The sequence below is a fragment of the Eubalaena glacialis genome, chromosome 8 (assembly GCF_028564815.1).
Source record: "Eubalaena glacialis isolate mEubGla1 chromosome 8, mEubGla1.1.hap2.+ XY, whole genome shotgun sequence".
Lineage (NCBI taxonomy): Eukaryota > Metazoa > Chordata > Mammalia > Artiodactyla > Balaenidae > Eubalaena > Eubalaena glacialis.
In genome coordinates this window covers 88,201,925-88,218,063 of record NC_083723.1, presented here as the reverse complement: position 1 = coordinate 88,218,063, position 16,139 = coordinate 88,201,925, and the positions used below count along the sequence as shown (strand labels likewise).

The following is a 16,139-nucleotide window of genomic DNA, read 5'->3' as shown; positions in this document are numbered from 1 at the left end:
CCTTCTGTTGGAAAAGATTTTAAAAAGGAGAAAATTGTTTAGTAAAACATAAGTTGTTCTGTTTTGCAGGGGGACGGGGCTGTTTGTTTTGTCTTGTTAGTAGCTTGGCTGGTGAGCAAGCTCTGGAATTGATAAAGAAAGCCGATTCAAAATGCACAGGTTCGGGGATCTGCATTCCTATCCCTTTCGTGTTCCCTCTTCTGTCTCTTCCCTTTCTTTTTTGGTGATCCTATGCACCCTCTTAGCTACAACTGCCCCCTCTTGGCTGATGACCCGCCGTCTAGCTTGGACTTCTCTCCTAAGCTCAGCTTTGAAGTTCCACCTGTGTATGGCACATCTCCACCTAAGTGTTTTCTTCACAACTCAAAAATCAACATTTTACTGAAGTTCAATTTATTCAAGTTGAATAAATACTAATTTAAGCTAAAACCTGCATTTTCAAGATGTGAAAACTGAATCCTAGAGTGGTTTACTAGATTATCTATAGCTGCCCAGTGGAAACAAATCCATTTCTCTAGAAAGAATGAATAAAACCTAAAATTTGTTCTTTGAGATAACCAATAAAATTGAAAAACTTCTGATTTATCAAGAAAAATAGAGAAGACATTTAAAAAATTATCACCATCAGGAAAGGATGATTTTCAGTTCTTGAATTTCCACTTATTCTTTATTATAGATGTCAGCTTTCCAGTGAAACTCCCCATTTTGTCATCAATTTTTCTTGAACATAATTTTTAGAGTTATTTTAAATTCCAATATCTGAATCATCTGTGAGTACTTTTATTCTCTACTCTTTCCCAAGGTCCTGTCTAGTAATAAATCAGGACATTGGACAGAAAAATTGTAGAGGGACTGAAAGGGTGATTCTTCCTCCAAAGGGCTTTTCTCAAGTTTCTAGAAGGCAGTTTTGAATAGGAGCAGGAACATTGACCCAATCAGGCCTTAAGCTGATTGGGATAAAGGTTTCAATCTTCCTCAAGCTGATCTATTTCTGGTTTCCTCTTATTTCTTGCATGTTGTCGTTTAGAGCTCTCAGCTGAGAGTCTGGGCCCATTCACCTGGCAGACCTTGTACTCCAGTTTTTATCTCCCAGCACCACCAGATTTCTGATAGCTGCTCTCTGCTCAGCTTCTCTCATTCCTGGCCAGCACTGCCTCATGGGCAAATGTGGCTTAGAAGGTAAATATCACTTCTCTGCCATTCTCTTTATTCTAGGATTATGACTCTTCAAATTCTGGCTGCCTTGGAAACCATACAAAGCCTTCAAGCAGATGTTTTTCTGTATTTCATCCAGATTTTCTAGTTGCTCTCAGGGAGAGGATTGGTTAGCTCCAATCCAGTCCATCATAGTTGGAAGCCAAGATATATTTTGAAGAGACGGTGAATGGGATTTGCTGACAAAATTAGATGTGAGAATTGAGTGAAAGAAACCAGTTGAGAATGACTCCAAGGGTCTTGTTTTTGTTGTTGTTGTTGTTTTTCCCAAGAAACCATAAGAATGGAGTTGTAAGTAATTAAAATGGGAAAGGCTGGGTGGGGGAGACAGGTTTGGAGGGAAAAACGATAAGCTCAGTTATGAATACATTAAAAATGAGATGCCTGCTACACATACAAGTGGTGATGCTGAGTAGGCAGTTGGCTATACACATCTAGAGTTCAGAGGAGTCCAAGATGGAGACATGAATTTGTGAATCTTCAGCCTGTGCTTTTGGAGTTTACAGGGTCGAGGCTAAGATACATACAACATTGGAATGCAAAACAGTGAGTGGCACTCTTTAAAAGATTGAAGATTTTTTTTAAATCTAAAAACTCTAAATGAATTTTTCAATTTTTATAGCAGGACTTTCAGATCAGAATATGTGAAGTAGAGCAGGAGAACAAGGCAGATAGAGGCAGGATTCTGTGCTTTTAAATAAATCCTACCACACTGTTTCTCTAAAGACAAACAATCATGATTACTTTGTCTTCTCACTCAGGTAGGAGGTTTGGCACCATTAATTTCCCTTTCCATCCTTCCTCCCAAAGGACTCCACCTCTAGAGAGGAGCCTGAGTAAGGAAAGAGTGGTATGTATTAAAAGAGAAACTAGACAGTACAAAAGGACTTGGGAAAGAGAATGAAAAATGAGGAGAAGAAAAAAAGTAAAATAAAAATACAAGCATACTTGAAAGTGAATAATCCTTGCATCTGTAACATTTACTTATTTCTAAATGCTTATATTAGGAAGTCAGGGGGGCGTTGAGTCTAACCTTAGTTATCTATAGGAAATACATACCCTATCATTAATTAGTAGTGGTCTTTACTTATTTAACTAATTAAACAACTTTTCAAGGAAGAAGAATAAACTTGCTTTTATAAATCTAAGAATCTCTACATTTGTTTTTTAAAGAGTCAGTTTTGTCTATTGCCCCCCTAAAACACTCTCATTTATCCTTTCATATACACTATCACCTATAGAGCAAGGATCCAAAGTTTGAGGACAAAATCAGAATCACAAAGTTTGAGGCTTGGGTAGCTGCATTTTTTAAATTTCCATCGATTTCAAAGCCTTGGTTAGCAACCATGATAAATAATTTTTTGTCTTTCCTCATTATTGATGTTATTCAGTCACTAATTGCCATAGATAATGTTTGTGTCCCTTCACAATTCATATGTTGAAACCTAACCTCCCATGTGATGGTATTTGGAGATGGAGCCTTTGGGAGATGATGAGGTTATGAGGTCAGAGCCCTCATAACGGGGATTAGTGCCCTTTAAGAGAGACCCCAGAGAGCTCCCTTTCCCTTTCTGCCATGTGAAGACAGCAAGAAGATGACTGTTTATGAACTAGGAAGCAGGCTCTCAGCAGACACAGTATCTGCTAATGCCTTAATCTTGGACTTCCTAGCCTCCAGAACTGTGAGAAATAAATGTTTACTGTCTAAGCCACTCAGTCTATGGTATCATGTTATAGCAGCCTGAAAGGACGCAGATACTAAATGAAGAGTGGTCAGAGCTGCCACTGTCACTGAAAGGTACACATTCATGTCAGTTCTGGATCACCTCAGAAGCCTCTGCTATCATTCTCCTTCTCTTGGTTTCAATCTGACTTTTTGCCAATATCCATATAACTGACAGAATAATCTTCCTAGAACACCACATTGACCACATTACTCCCGGGTGAAGAATCTACCATGGCTTACTACGATATCAAGTTCCTTTTTTTTTTATTTAAACTCAAGTCTCCCTAAAATAATCCCATAATTCTTTATCCTTGCCTCTAATGTCAATCTCCCTAGTGTGTCATATAACAAAAATTCAATTCTGTTTATATTTTATTTAGTTTAATAAGGTCTTCTTATGATTTATAATGCAACATTCTGTTTGTGCGTAATGTATTATATAATTAGTACCAGACACTTAAGGGGTTGACTTCCAAGTGTTGCCATAAAGGCCACCTTGGAGAATATTAGGAAAACAAGCACTTCATGACCTAAGTGTCAGGAGATCAGAATTCTAGCTTCAGCTTCAATGCTAACTAATTACATGACCTTGGGAAGATCATTCTATTTCTTTAAGTCTCTGCTTTGTCATTTGCAAATGCAAGGCTTGAATTCAATTATCTCTTAGGTCCTTGTAACTCTAATGCTTTATGAGGCTCTTACCTCTCACAGAGAAGGGTGAACTAATGACTAAAAATAAATAGCATTAGCTTACAAGTTCATAATTTTATAGAAAATAGGCATTTGAAGCAATCTAATAAGCTAAATGATACTGTATTTAACAGATACATAAATTACATTTATTCTTATAGGGATTTTTATTTGTTTCTTCTTTTTGTCATTTGTGCAAAAAGTGTTTTGGCTTTTGCTTATGATCTAAAGCAGTCCACCTCTGACTGCTGTGTCTGCTTTACACAAACTCTACTATTTCCAAACAATTCCAATTGCTTTGAATCTGCTCACATCTGGTCACAATAAAGATAAAGCTGTGATAATATTTCTAAAAATAAGTTAAAATTATCTGAGAAGCCAAAAAGCAATAACCATAATAGAGATTGCTTCATCTGGCGAAAAATGAAGGGAACTGATGCAGATTTCCTGCTTCTTGGTCATTTTTACCTCCAAACTTTGCTCATACTCTCACCCACCCTGTATCGTGCTATCAGTCCAAATCCATTAGTTCTTTCAAGGTCAGACTCAAAATTCACTTCACTAGCCCTTCCCTCCTATCATACCTTTATTCCTCATGAGATAGGGGCCAGGCTTAGCTTCACTTTACTCCCTACCCATTTATGAACTCTCTCTCCCACTTTAAACATCTACATCAAGGTACCATCATCTTCGCTCTCCTAGCTGCTCAGGAAGCACATCCAGATGTGCCCACTCCAACTTTTCATCCTCCACCCTAATATTCTACACCAAGTTTTAGCTATATCCTGGCCTGTTCTTTTGGATTACCAATATATAAAAGCAAAAAATATTGATGATTAAATGCTAGCATATATAGATGGGAATAAAAATATATTTATTAAATTCCAAAGTTAATCCACGCTATGGAAACATTTGATAACATGAAAAAAGGAAAAAAATAGACTTCTGCATAGTAGAGTTAACTTTATCATATATCGGTCTGACTGGAGGTTAAGCCTTCCATCAAAATAGAGAATGATCTATATAATTCTTCTGATTGCTAGATAGAAGACAGAGAAACCATTCCAGATAATGTTAATAGCCAAGTTGCATAGGAGGAAGAAGGAAGCTTTTTGAGAGACAGTAAATGGTAGTAGTTAAGGGCACCAGTTCTGGATTCATGTTGCCCAAGCTCAAACCCCTCTGCCAATTGGCAGTACGAAGACCTTGAACAAATTACTCCCCATCTCTGTGCCCACGTCTCCCAACAATACAATAGAGATAGCACTAGCCCCTACCTCATGGAGTTTTTGTGAAGACTAAATTGTTCACACATATATAATGTGTATAGAATAGATTAGTGTTTCCAATGATTGTTGCTATTGTTAAGAGGTCCCTCAGTTAAACATGTAAAGCAGCAAATTAAGAACAGAAAGAGCTGGTAACGAAACCTGCACTCAAAGTGTGAGTTTTACAAATTGCAAATAAAACCACTGAGAATTTTCAGCCATCAGTCAAGCAATCCTAATTCAAGCAGGGAAAACACATTATGAAGAACCTTGTGGAACACAGAAGAGGATCATCGCATACACAAAGATTTCAAAGAAAGAAGGCCCAGAATAGATCCAGAAGAGAACATTCCCTTAGCATCCAATTCTTTAGTTGCCATTAACACTGGAGCAATACTGTGCGTCATAGTGGAGTTTTCCACATGTACATATAAAATATAATGCTTAAGTTTATTAAGTAGTTTTATATTAATTAAATACAGGTCATCTATGTGGGTTCAGCTCCTCCCCTAGTTATACTTAATGTTGTTTTTATAGAACAACATAAGAATACCTAAGTAGATATTTGTACCTTGTGATCCAAGTGTCTGGAGCAGCTGCGATGCTGGATCAGGGGATGGACAGGCCAGGCAAGAAGCTTTTCTTCCACAAAGGTGCCTTAAGGAGGCCTATTCCTTGCTGTGCTGCAAATTCAAGTATGCAGTTCGTCTGAAGTGTCCTGTTAATTATTACAGAGGCATGTGAAGGCTTACCTTAAAGGAACGGGTTCAATCATTTCACACAGTCCACCTCCCTCCTTTCCAGACTCCTGTATATGTGCATCTCCAGTATATGGAGACAGTGAGCTTCTTCTTGCCTTCTTTCTCTTGTTCTTCCCCAAGGCTGCTCCTTATGCCCCTCTACTCCTAGTGAACTAATACTATGTCTTCTTCCCAAGAGCTGCCTTTCTTTCTCTAGTCAACATGTCATGTGACCCCTTGCTTTCTGTTTCCCCTACCCATTACCCAGTAGTTCTCTGTAACTTCCATTCTCTAACCTTTTTGCACATAATTTTCCTTTCAATATCGTTGCTCCCTTTATTTTTAACAAGCTCTGTGCCACATCACTAGTGTCACTTATTAACCTCAAGAAAAATGTGTTCACGAGAATCCCCGGGCAGTCCAGTGGTTAGGACTCTGAGCTCTCACTGCCGAGGGCCCAGGTTTGATCCCTGGTCAGGGAACTGAAATCCCACAAGTTGAGTGGCGTGGCCAAAAAGAAAAAAAGAAAGAAAGAAAAACGTGTTCCCTCTCTTCATTCTATTTCTGACTTAAAAAGTTAACATAGGGCTTCCCTGGTGGCGCAGTGGTTGGGAATCTGCCTGCCAATGCAGGGGACACGGGTTCGAGCCCTGGTCTGGGAAGATCCCACATGCCGCGGAGCAACTAGGCCCATGAGCCACAACTACTGAGCCTGCGCGTCTGGAGCCTGTGCTCCGCAACAAGAGAGGCCGCGATAGTGAGAGGCCCGCGCACCGCGATGAAGAGTGGCCCCCGCTTGCCACAACTAGAGAAAGCCCTCGCACAGAAACGAAGACCCAACACAGCCAAAAAATAAATTAATTAATTAATAATAATTAAAGGTGCTAATAATTAAAAAAAAAAGTTAGCATAATCTTGATGATTTAACAATAGTGCTGACAACATACATGTGTTAATTAAGTGGCAAACCTCAATTTTTGTCAGATGTAGGGTATAATATCCTTATTTTTATCTTTGCTTCTTTACAGCAAGTATTCTGAGCTGATACTAGGAAAGTCCATCCTCAACACACTCATCCCTCCAGCTGACTTAAGAAAGGATAGTGATGATGTAGCTTGCCAACAATACCCCTGGAAATTTGACTATTCTTGTCTGATGACAATAAGAATGATGAGACATTAGTCCCTAGGAAAGAGATTTTTACTTTACTGAGGCTGGTCGGGGCTGTCAACTACCATATCTGAGCACAGTGTCAAAGTTTCACGACCTTCAGTGGTCAAGGAAAAGTTTATCCGAAAAGGAGCAACAGAGGCACAATTCCAGGTTAGTATCTAGGAAGTAAACATGTTTACTCTGTAAACAGGATACAACTCAAGAGCAAAATTCCAATACCTTATTATAAAAGCCATGTACATATGTTTTTATTATAGGCAAAATTATATATGGAGAACTCCCAGGCTCTCCATATTTTACCTGCCTCAATAGCCAGGAGACATAGGAAATGCTGTGCTTGCCCTTGGTGAAGATATCTATCTGACCAGGAAAGACAGCACAAACAAAACCACAGGGTGGGCAGCAAGCCCAACAAGCCAAGGGACCCACCCCGGTAAAAAGCAATGATCTGACCAGATCAGCAGGCAGAACACCACCATAGTCAATCTCTGTTCTAATTTTTATCACCATGAATTGGTTTCACCTGTTCTTGAATTTCTTATTAATGGAATTATCAATATGTATTCTTGTGTCTGGGTAGCAACATAAAATTTCTGAGCTGTGTGCATCAGTAATATTCTTTTTTGTTGCTGAGTAGTATTCCATCATATGGATGTCGTATAATGTATCTATTCAAGAAGCAAGTTGTTGGATATGGCTAATGTACAGAATTTATGTGGGGATGGTTGAGAAATGGAGAGTACATCTCACAATAAACCTGAAAAGAAAGACAGGACCAAAATCACAACACGTGGCTTACTGAGTAGTTTGGACTTTACCTTAAGGACAATAGGACTTGGACTTTACCTGAAGGAGTTTTAAGGGGTAGGGATAATCAGACACCAAAATCCAGATTATCACTAATGGGAAATCTCAATCTCTCATCAATAATTACTTAGAATTCACCTCAAGGTCTGAGTCTTATAACTGTCATCCAGAGTACATGCACTCCCTCTAATATCCTTCATTTTCATATTCAGCTAAGATATTTTGAGCATCTACTATGTCAGGCTCTCTGTTAGGAAATGTCACGTACATGACAGTTCTTAAGATTCCTGCCATCCTCATTGCCCCATGAGGGTATTCTTACATCTGCATGATCCACCTCTGCCACACAGCTTGGCCACTTGAGTCTGCTCTGCATTTTCCAGTTACCTTGTGATAATGGGAGGATTTGACCCTGCTCATTCTTTTTTGGAGGAAAACGTAAATTGGTGATTGGAATTACAGCTAAAAGCAGGTCTCCCCACAGTACAGACACATTGTTTCAGCAGCTCAGAGGCATCAGTGTTAAAGCATTTCACGCTCAATCTCGTATGAGCTGGTGCCCGTTGGACAACCAGTTGGCAACTGTCGGTTGGACTGCCAGTTGTGGCAGTTTTCTGGAATATCTGATGGAAAGATTTTTCTGAGTCTTTTGATGGGACTAGAGCCAAGAATACATTCACACAACATACCCTGGACCCTATTTGTTACAGGTAGCTCCAACATAAAAAATAGAAAAAGAACAAGGGACATCAATTTCTAAAGGTTTTGAAAAGATCCAAAATCATTTGCTTGTTTTATCCTCCTCCATTTAAAACTGATTTTCTTGAGTACAACTATTTAAGAAAATAAAATTTTACTGAATATAACTGTTTTAATACAGGAAAAAAAACTGCTCACTTATAGAGCACTACATGCTTCATAAAATGCTTTGTGAGTCGAGTTTTATGTCAGGGAATTTTGGAATGCAGGTTGGCAAGTGATGCCAGACATTGTAGAGAGAAAAGAAAGAGAAATAGTAATGCCTGAGGAAAACAACGGAAAGGACATCTCTGTCCCCTGGTCCGAGATGAGAAAGGTGAGTTATTTGCCAGCAGTGGGCCTCCTGGAATTCAGGAAACAAAGAATACAATGAAGGTGGGCTAAGCTCAGGGATCCCAGAGGAAACTAAATGCAGATTTCTTGGCAAGAAGGGGAAGCTGAGACTATGAATGCTGACAGACTGGAAGTGACCCCCATGGCAAAGGCTTCTGATGGGCAACTGAGGACAGAAAGACTCACCAGCCAAGCCTTCAATGGTCATGAGGCAGATGAACATTTGGAAGACTGACTGTTTTGCTGGATTCTCAGTTGTTTCTTCTTAGTCTTCAGATAAAATATGTGCATGTGTGATATGTGTGGAGCAGGATAATTTCAGCATATAATTTATAGTTTGCCTTACATTCCCTTTCCCTTCCTTTGCTTTTAAAGGCTCCATGTTTGGTTGCTTCAGGAGAAGTTCATGGCAGGGCAGTCTGTTCTTTCTTTTCATAAGCTTAGCACTGTGGGAGGAATGAGGTTTGAAAAGAAAAAGATGGCCCCAGGCTGAATTATGAGCCTTCGGACTGGGAGTGGTACTATAATCCATGGTCACACAAAACTTCAAGGAAACTGGATCCTACGTGGGTCTTCTGGATTGACCAGAGCCCCATAATCCAAGAATGGCATGGGGAAGGCAGAGCCACCTAACTGAAAGAGTAAGGCATGCTGGCAGGAGAGGTACTTCTCTGGTTCCACTTTCTTTCATTCTCCAAGCAGTCCAAATCTTCAGGCCAATAGTAAGGGACAGAAAGAGTATCCATACAACAGACAACTACTGTCCCCAGCCAAGTTGACAGGTGAGGAAGTACAACTGGGTTTTCAGTGCAGGTGGATGGGAAGTTCAGGCAGGTCCATGTGAATTCTCAGTTGCTTGGTTGATTATCACTGAACATCACCCATGTTCTTTGCCCAACAGCTTTTAGACTTCAAAGATAAATTTAGTCCTTTTACAGTTAAAAAAGTATTTCCCTCATCATTTTATATATTATTTGCAGCATGAAACTATCAGACCTGACCTTCCCCCCAAAATGAAATTGTAAAACAATATAAACCTCTAGCTTCGTTCACTGATCCAACAGTGATCAACCTCTAGTTTTGGATCCAACCTCTAGTTTAGTTCACTGATCCAACTCTACTCTTCAACAGTCTCTAACAATCTCCTTTAACCTGGAAGAAGTTTCTCTCACCTCAAATCCCAATGGACTTCAGCTTTGAAAACAGAACCCATAAAGTCCTCCCACAAACTTCTCTAGACAAAGGAGCAGGAGCTCTTACTATTTTCTTGAATGGAGAAGAAAAAGGAGGGGTTTTTTTTTTTCATTATAAAATTATTGTAAGATAAAGGCTCAATGTCAGGGCAACTGGGAGCAGGATAGGTACAGTTTCATCACTCCTTAAATGTTAATTCTTTTGGGTCTGACAACTGTATTCGAGGCTTCTCTCCTTTTTTGGGCTGAAAATATGTAGAGCCACCTATGTTCTAGCTAACATTTTAAAAAATTTACTCTCTTAATAATGGGCGTTTCAGTTATACCCATGGTAGAAAGATGATGAGTGACCACCAAGGCCTATCTGAAACTTTGATAGTGTATGTGAAGCTTGGGGAGGGGACACTCAAAGATGGCTACAGTCACATTTCCCTCCAGCCCAGCAGGAAAAGAGTTGAAACAGTATAATTCCGTTTCCCTCAGAGGAGAGGCAGCAGTTACACATGTAATCTCCTCAAGAGCCAAACTTTGTTGAGTGGGAAACCTGGCTCTATCAGGATTATATGACTTTGGATAAGGTTCCTGACCCCTCTGTGCCTCAGATTCCTCACCAGCAGAGTGAGAATACTAATAGTATATGTTTCAAGTGTTGTTGGGATGATTAAGTTAAAATGTATAGACATCCATACGACAGACAGCAAGAAAGGGAAAACTGAGAGGAAAGGACACTCCTTCCCAGAAGTTTCACCACTTGTGTTTATGTTCCATTCACCGGAATGTAGTCACAGGGACACATTCTGTAGTCAAGGAAATATGATCTTTATTCTGAGAATCCATGAACTAAAATGTGCAGGGTTGCATCTCTGAGAGAAAAGGAGAATAAATACTGGAGAAATATTTGGAAATAGCACTTTCTACCAGAGGCATCTATTGAAAGACTGAATTTGTGGATGGAGATTCACACCTGCTACATAAGGTTATTTTGTCTCTTTCAACAGCCTATACTGAGGTCTTGCAAGATGTGTGAGGTGAAGAATGTTGTTCTTCTCCAGGATGTAAGTAGTTCCACATGGTTGGGAGAAGATAAGCTAAGGAAGAAGATATTCCTAAATTTAGAAATCTTGCCTCCTACAAAAGAGTCTGAGCAAAGTAAGAGTTACCCAAGAATAATTTCATTTGATTAGCTAGCTTATGAATTGGACAGGGCAAGCATTATAATCCTGAGTTTATACATGAAGAAAATTGAAGCTAATTGAGGTTTCTGTGTTCACACAACTGTTCAATGACAAAACCTGGTCTCTTATCCATGACTCCTGACCACAAAAACAAGCAATCTTTTCATTAAACCAAGTTTAGTTTTATTACGTAACTAAATATTGAATCACTATTCACAGCACTTTTCACAAGAAGAAATGGCTCTGAGCAAAGTAGTGTTCTTGATAAAGTTTTATTTTAGGAGCTGGGCATCTGAATTCTGTTTTCAACCCTACTGTTACTTAGTTTGTGACTTGGACAAGTAAGTAATATTCGTGTGCTTGACTTACCAGATTGAAAAATGTGAAAACTTTGTAACTTTATTCTTAGTTCTATGTTATGTGTCAGCAACTACAGTATAAGCTATTCCCAGGCAAGAATCTAGCCTCCATGTAACAGACAGAGAACCACCTGTCACTGAGCATACAAAAATAACTCTATAATATGTGACCTGTTGGACTAGGTGACCTCTAAGGTTTTATGGAAAAATGTTGGGATACCCCTGAGGCATCCAGAAGCACTCAGTAACTGACTGGTAAATAAGGAAAAGCACCTCTGATTTACACTGCTTGGTGAATAAATCATTTGATACTTGTGGCAAGTGAGCCAAAAGGATATTGAGATAGTCTAAGAAGCAAGGTGAATCAGAAAAGAGTCTGGAAAAAAATTATTTTTTAATGAATTTAACCACTGGTAATTAGGATTGGCAGTAGAAATTAGCATAAACACACTGTCCAAATGGTAATGCAACTAGGACATTGTTATAAATTCTTAACGCCCTTTTTAAGAATAGAAAATGACAACTCATCAAAGAACAATTCATCAGGGTTTACCTAGCACTGACCTGAGCGCTTCATTGCTCTGATCTGTGGAGCCCATTTCAATATACTAGGCAAAATACTTCGAGTGGAGAAAAGAGAATTTTCATATAGTAATAGTCTGGATTAGTAGGTTTCAAAATTTCTTGGTGGAAGAAAATTGTCCCATTTTTCAAAGGGATTAGTAGGCAGAAATCCAATATAAGAACAATAAAAATAGCAATAACTAATACTGAATATTACTATGTGGCAGGTGCTGATATAAATATATGTGTCAATTTATTTAAACCTCACAGCAGCACCCAGATATTGGTAATATTCCCCCCAGTTTGCACCAGATGAAGAAAGTTTGTAATAGGGAGGTTAAGTAAATTGTGAAGATCTCCCGAGTTGTAATGGAAGAAGCCAGGTTTCTATGAACAAGTCTGCCCCTGAGCCCAGTTACACTCTTTGCTTTTATATGTAAAAAAAACAGATGTATCAGAGCTGTTCTGGTTAGAAGTGAATGGGTATGATGGACCACTCCCCAAGGGCTGCCTACTGGTCTAAATGAAACCTACCTTCAGAACATCTCATATATGGATATCTAGAAAAGTACCTGTGATGCTGTCTTTGGATTTACAAGACAGAAGTCTCTCCCTTTATAACTTAATATTTTTAAATACATTTGAACCCTTTGTATTTGATTTTCCAGAGTCAGATCTAAGATACAGTCATGTCTGAATGAGACAACAATCAATTTTTTGAAGTCTCCAATCTAGAGCAGAGGTACAGAAGTAGACAGTAGATTCCCCATAATGACAATAAATGTTCAGGGCAACTACATGTAACTACAATAGGTGTCATATGATTGTAATGACCTCATAGAACTCTAGCCTTTATATATCCAAGAGGTGACCAACAACCATGGTGGTTAGAGAAATGTGTTAAAGAAGTAAAAGCTATAGTTTTCATTTCTATGCGGTAGGTAACTCAACTTTAGTCTGTTTCTAGGCCAGTACTTGCCTCTTTAATCAGAGTGAACTTCCTTGCAAGTGTAAGGTCCTTTTCTCTTTCTGAGGTCCTTTCTCTGTCACACAAAGTAGAATGTATCCTCCAATCACAGTTTTGTGATAAATGCAAGTGACCAAGATAGACAAGATGAGAGTATGATCAACAAACCATCACCAAAATTCAACTACCCTGGGAGACACACACCCAAGCATATCACCCTGACTATACATCAGGGTATATATATCATTGTATGATATTTTTTATTCAAAAGACAGCATAATTTTGTATCTACAGGAACACAGACCTCATACAGTAGTAAAGAAACTTCCACGTGCTTTTAAAATTCCTTTTTATAATTCAACTCAGTAAATGTTAATCTAGCCCCCTCTCTGTTCTTAGCACCAGTGATACTAAGCTGACAGTGACACGGTATCACCCTGTCAGTATAATCTTAATCATCTTTGCTCATTTGTAAACCTTTATCTGCCAACCGTTCGTCTCTTATTATGGGTGAAAATTTTCATCCTTAAATACTTTTCCCTCAGCAGTGAACAACTCCAGTGCCTCTCCTGACCTGGCAACAGTAAGAAGGAAGTACTACTCATTTCAGCATCACAGAAGCAGCCTCAGAGGGCAACGAGTTTCCAGGATAGGCTTAGGCAGGGTTTACCCAGTGGAAGTTTAATCAACTTCACTAGTGGTTGTGAAGAATTATTGAGCCATATCCACACATGATAATCCTCATCTTGCTTTGGTCCGTGTATTATAGAGGTTTTACCAGCAGGATGAATTGGCTGTTCCAGAAAAAAATAAAATAAAAAAATCCTCTACTCTGACAACGGTGTATAAATGGGACAGATCTGATAGGTCAATGGTAGGAAGGAAGATCTTTTCCATATTTAAATCTGAAATTTTCTAGTTTCTACTAGAGAAATGGGCAGAAAGATGGAATATATGCACTGGATAGAAAATGAGATTTCTAGTTCTAGGCATCAGTCCTTTACAAGAAGTTCCAATTATTAATAATCTTTTCAAAAAACATAAACAAAGAACATACATCAATTCATAATAGCACCAAATTTGGCTTGAGATTTTGAAAGCCTATTATTTAGATATGCAACTGGATAACTACTTTTCCTGCTGTGATCAGAGATTATAAAATATGCAAGTGTGAGATTGCTAAGCTTCACTAATTACCTTGTCTTACATTCAATCTTACTTTGTTTTTGTTTTTTGGGGTTTTTTGTTGTTGTTGTTTGTTCTTTTACACAGATACACATACAGCCCTTTGGTGAAGTATGACTAGCACAATATCAAGAGTTCATACTGGAAAGTATAATTGATAACAATAATTTAGTAGCACTTTTACAAAAAAATTGATAAAACTGCTGTACAACTCTAGAATGCACAGAAGTTATGCAATTTAGTAGTCATTTACAAAGGAACATAAAAAATAAAGTACCCATTTTTCCCAAGAGAAATGGAAATGCAATTTCCCAAGCGAAATCTATTCATGTTGGGATTTTTATTAGCTTTCTGTAATGGAAAGGCTATTAAATATATACTGTTTTGTGCTTCTGAATAGTTTTCACATCTTCTTAAGTGAAGACAAGATCAGTATTGCATTATGAAAAGTACCATTCACGCATTGTAAGCACCAGTTCACAATGCAACAGGCTGGAAAAGGCAAAATAAATTCCAAAATCTAAACAGGGCAAATGTGTTAAAATGAATGATAGCTTTATTACTTACTCCATAGATACCACATAAAAGAACAAAAATCTGAGATTTGAAGCTAGCTTTTACTGAAAAGATCTTTAAAGCCATTTGTGTGAAAATGCAACGACACCTAGTGGCAGATTCAGCTCATCACTACTCTATACTCACCAAGAGACCTTTGGGCCCACTACCATTTTAAGACATTCTCAAAATAGGAAAATAAATCTGGCATTCGGGGTCAACATGAAAGATGGAAAGATAGTTTACTGCCACTAAAAGGACGAGCTTTCATTTAATAGTCAAGGTTGACAAAATGAGAATAAGACAGCATTTTGAGAGAGGGAGGGTACTGCTCTCCGTCCTTCATATTCCTGTGTTGATACTCCACATGGACCTGAACGGAAATGTTTTAGAGTCAATTCCATCATTTCAAAGAGGACAATTCAATGAATCAAATCTTGTTTAGTGTCTATTCTGGTAACATACAAAAATGTCTGCTTATACAAAATGATGGGCAAAAGTTTGGTCTTGATCCAGCCCTACCCTAGTGAACCAAGGTGCTTCAGCTCCAAGTTCCCTATAAATTGTTCCTCTCTTCTCTAAGGAGCTAATCCAGATCAGAGTCTCTGAAAACATTTATTGAGAACTTACAGTCAGGTTAAGGATCCTTTCTTCATAGGTGCCTTTTAGACACCATGGCTTAAATGGACAATTTCTCTCCTCAAAAGTATATAATACATGAAATATTTAGGCCAACTTAAACTCCCAAGGACTTCTCCACAGGGTGTGTCACAAACTAAAAAGTTCTGGGCTACTCGTGGAAAATGGTTGAGAAAGCGATTTCATTAAAAGCAACATTCCCATTGAGCTGTACTTTGTTCTTAATTTCAGTCAACAAAGATACATTAAATACCTGCTAAGCCCCAGGCACTGTATTAGACCTAGGTGAGCAAAGTCAAATAAGTCAGAACTTTTGACCTTGGGACTTCTCCAGTCCGGTGGATCGTGAGATCAGGGAGCACATCAATGCTAGGGCAAAGGTAAGCACTGGGTTCTTTTTATGAGAGTGGCCTGTGAGAAGGGGAGATGTTACCTAACCCAGATTGGGCAGGAAGGGGGGCAGGAAGTAATAATAATGAGAAAAGTCTTCCCTGACCAGATAGCATTGGTGCCGACTTTTTTTTTTTAATTTCTATTGGAGTATAGTTGATTTACAATGTTGTGTTGGTTTCAGGTGTACAGCAAAGTGAATCAGTTATACATATACATATATCCAGTCTTTTTTAGATCCTATTCCTATATAGGTCATTACAGAGTATTGAGCAGAGTTCCCTGTGCTATACAGTAGGTCCTTATTAGTTATCTACTTTAGTAGTGTGTATATGTCAATCCCAATCTCCCAATTTATCCCTGCCCCTCTTATCCCCTGGTAACTGTAAGTTTTTTAATAG

The 16,139-nt window shown here is 38.6% G+C and overlaps 1 long non-coding RNA gene across 2 annotated transcripts in view; it reads right to left on the bottom strand.

Moving 5' to 3' along the window:
* The window catches only part of LOC133096360 (uncharacterized), a 521,763-nt gene that overhangs the window by 454,767 nt on the left and 50,857 nt on the right, over positions 1-16,139 (bottom strand). For both annotated transcript variants that reach the window (XR_009701769.1, XR_009701770.1), the window contains exon 5: positions 5,471-5,617. This is a non-coding gene — a long non-coding RNA (uncharacterized LOC133096360). The remainder of the gene's footprint in view (positions 1-5,470; positions 5,618-16,139) is intronic.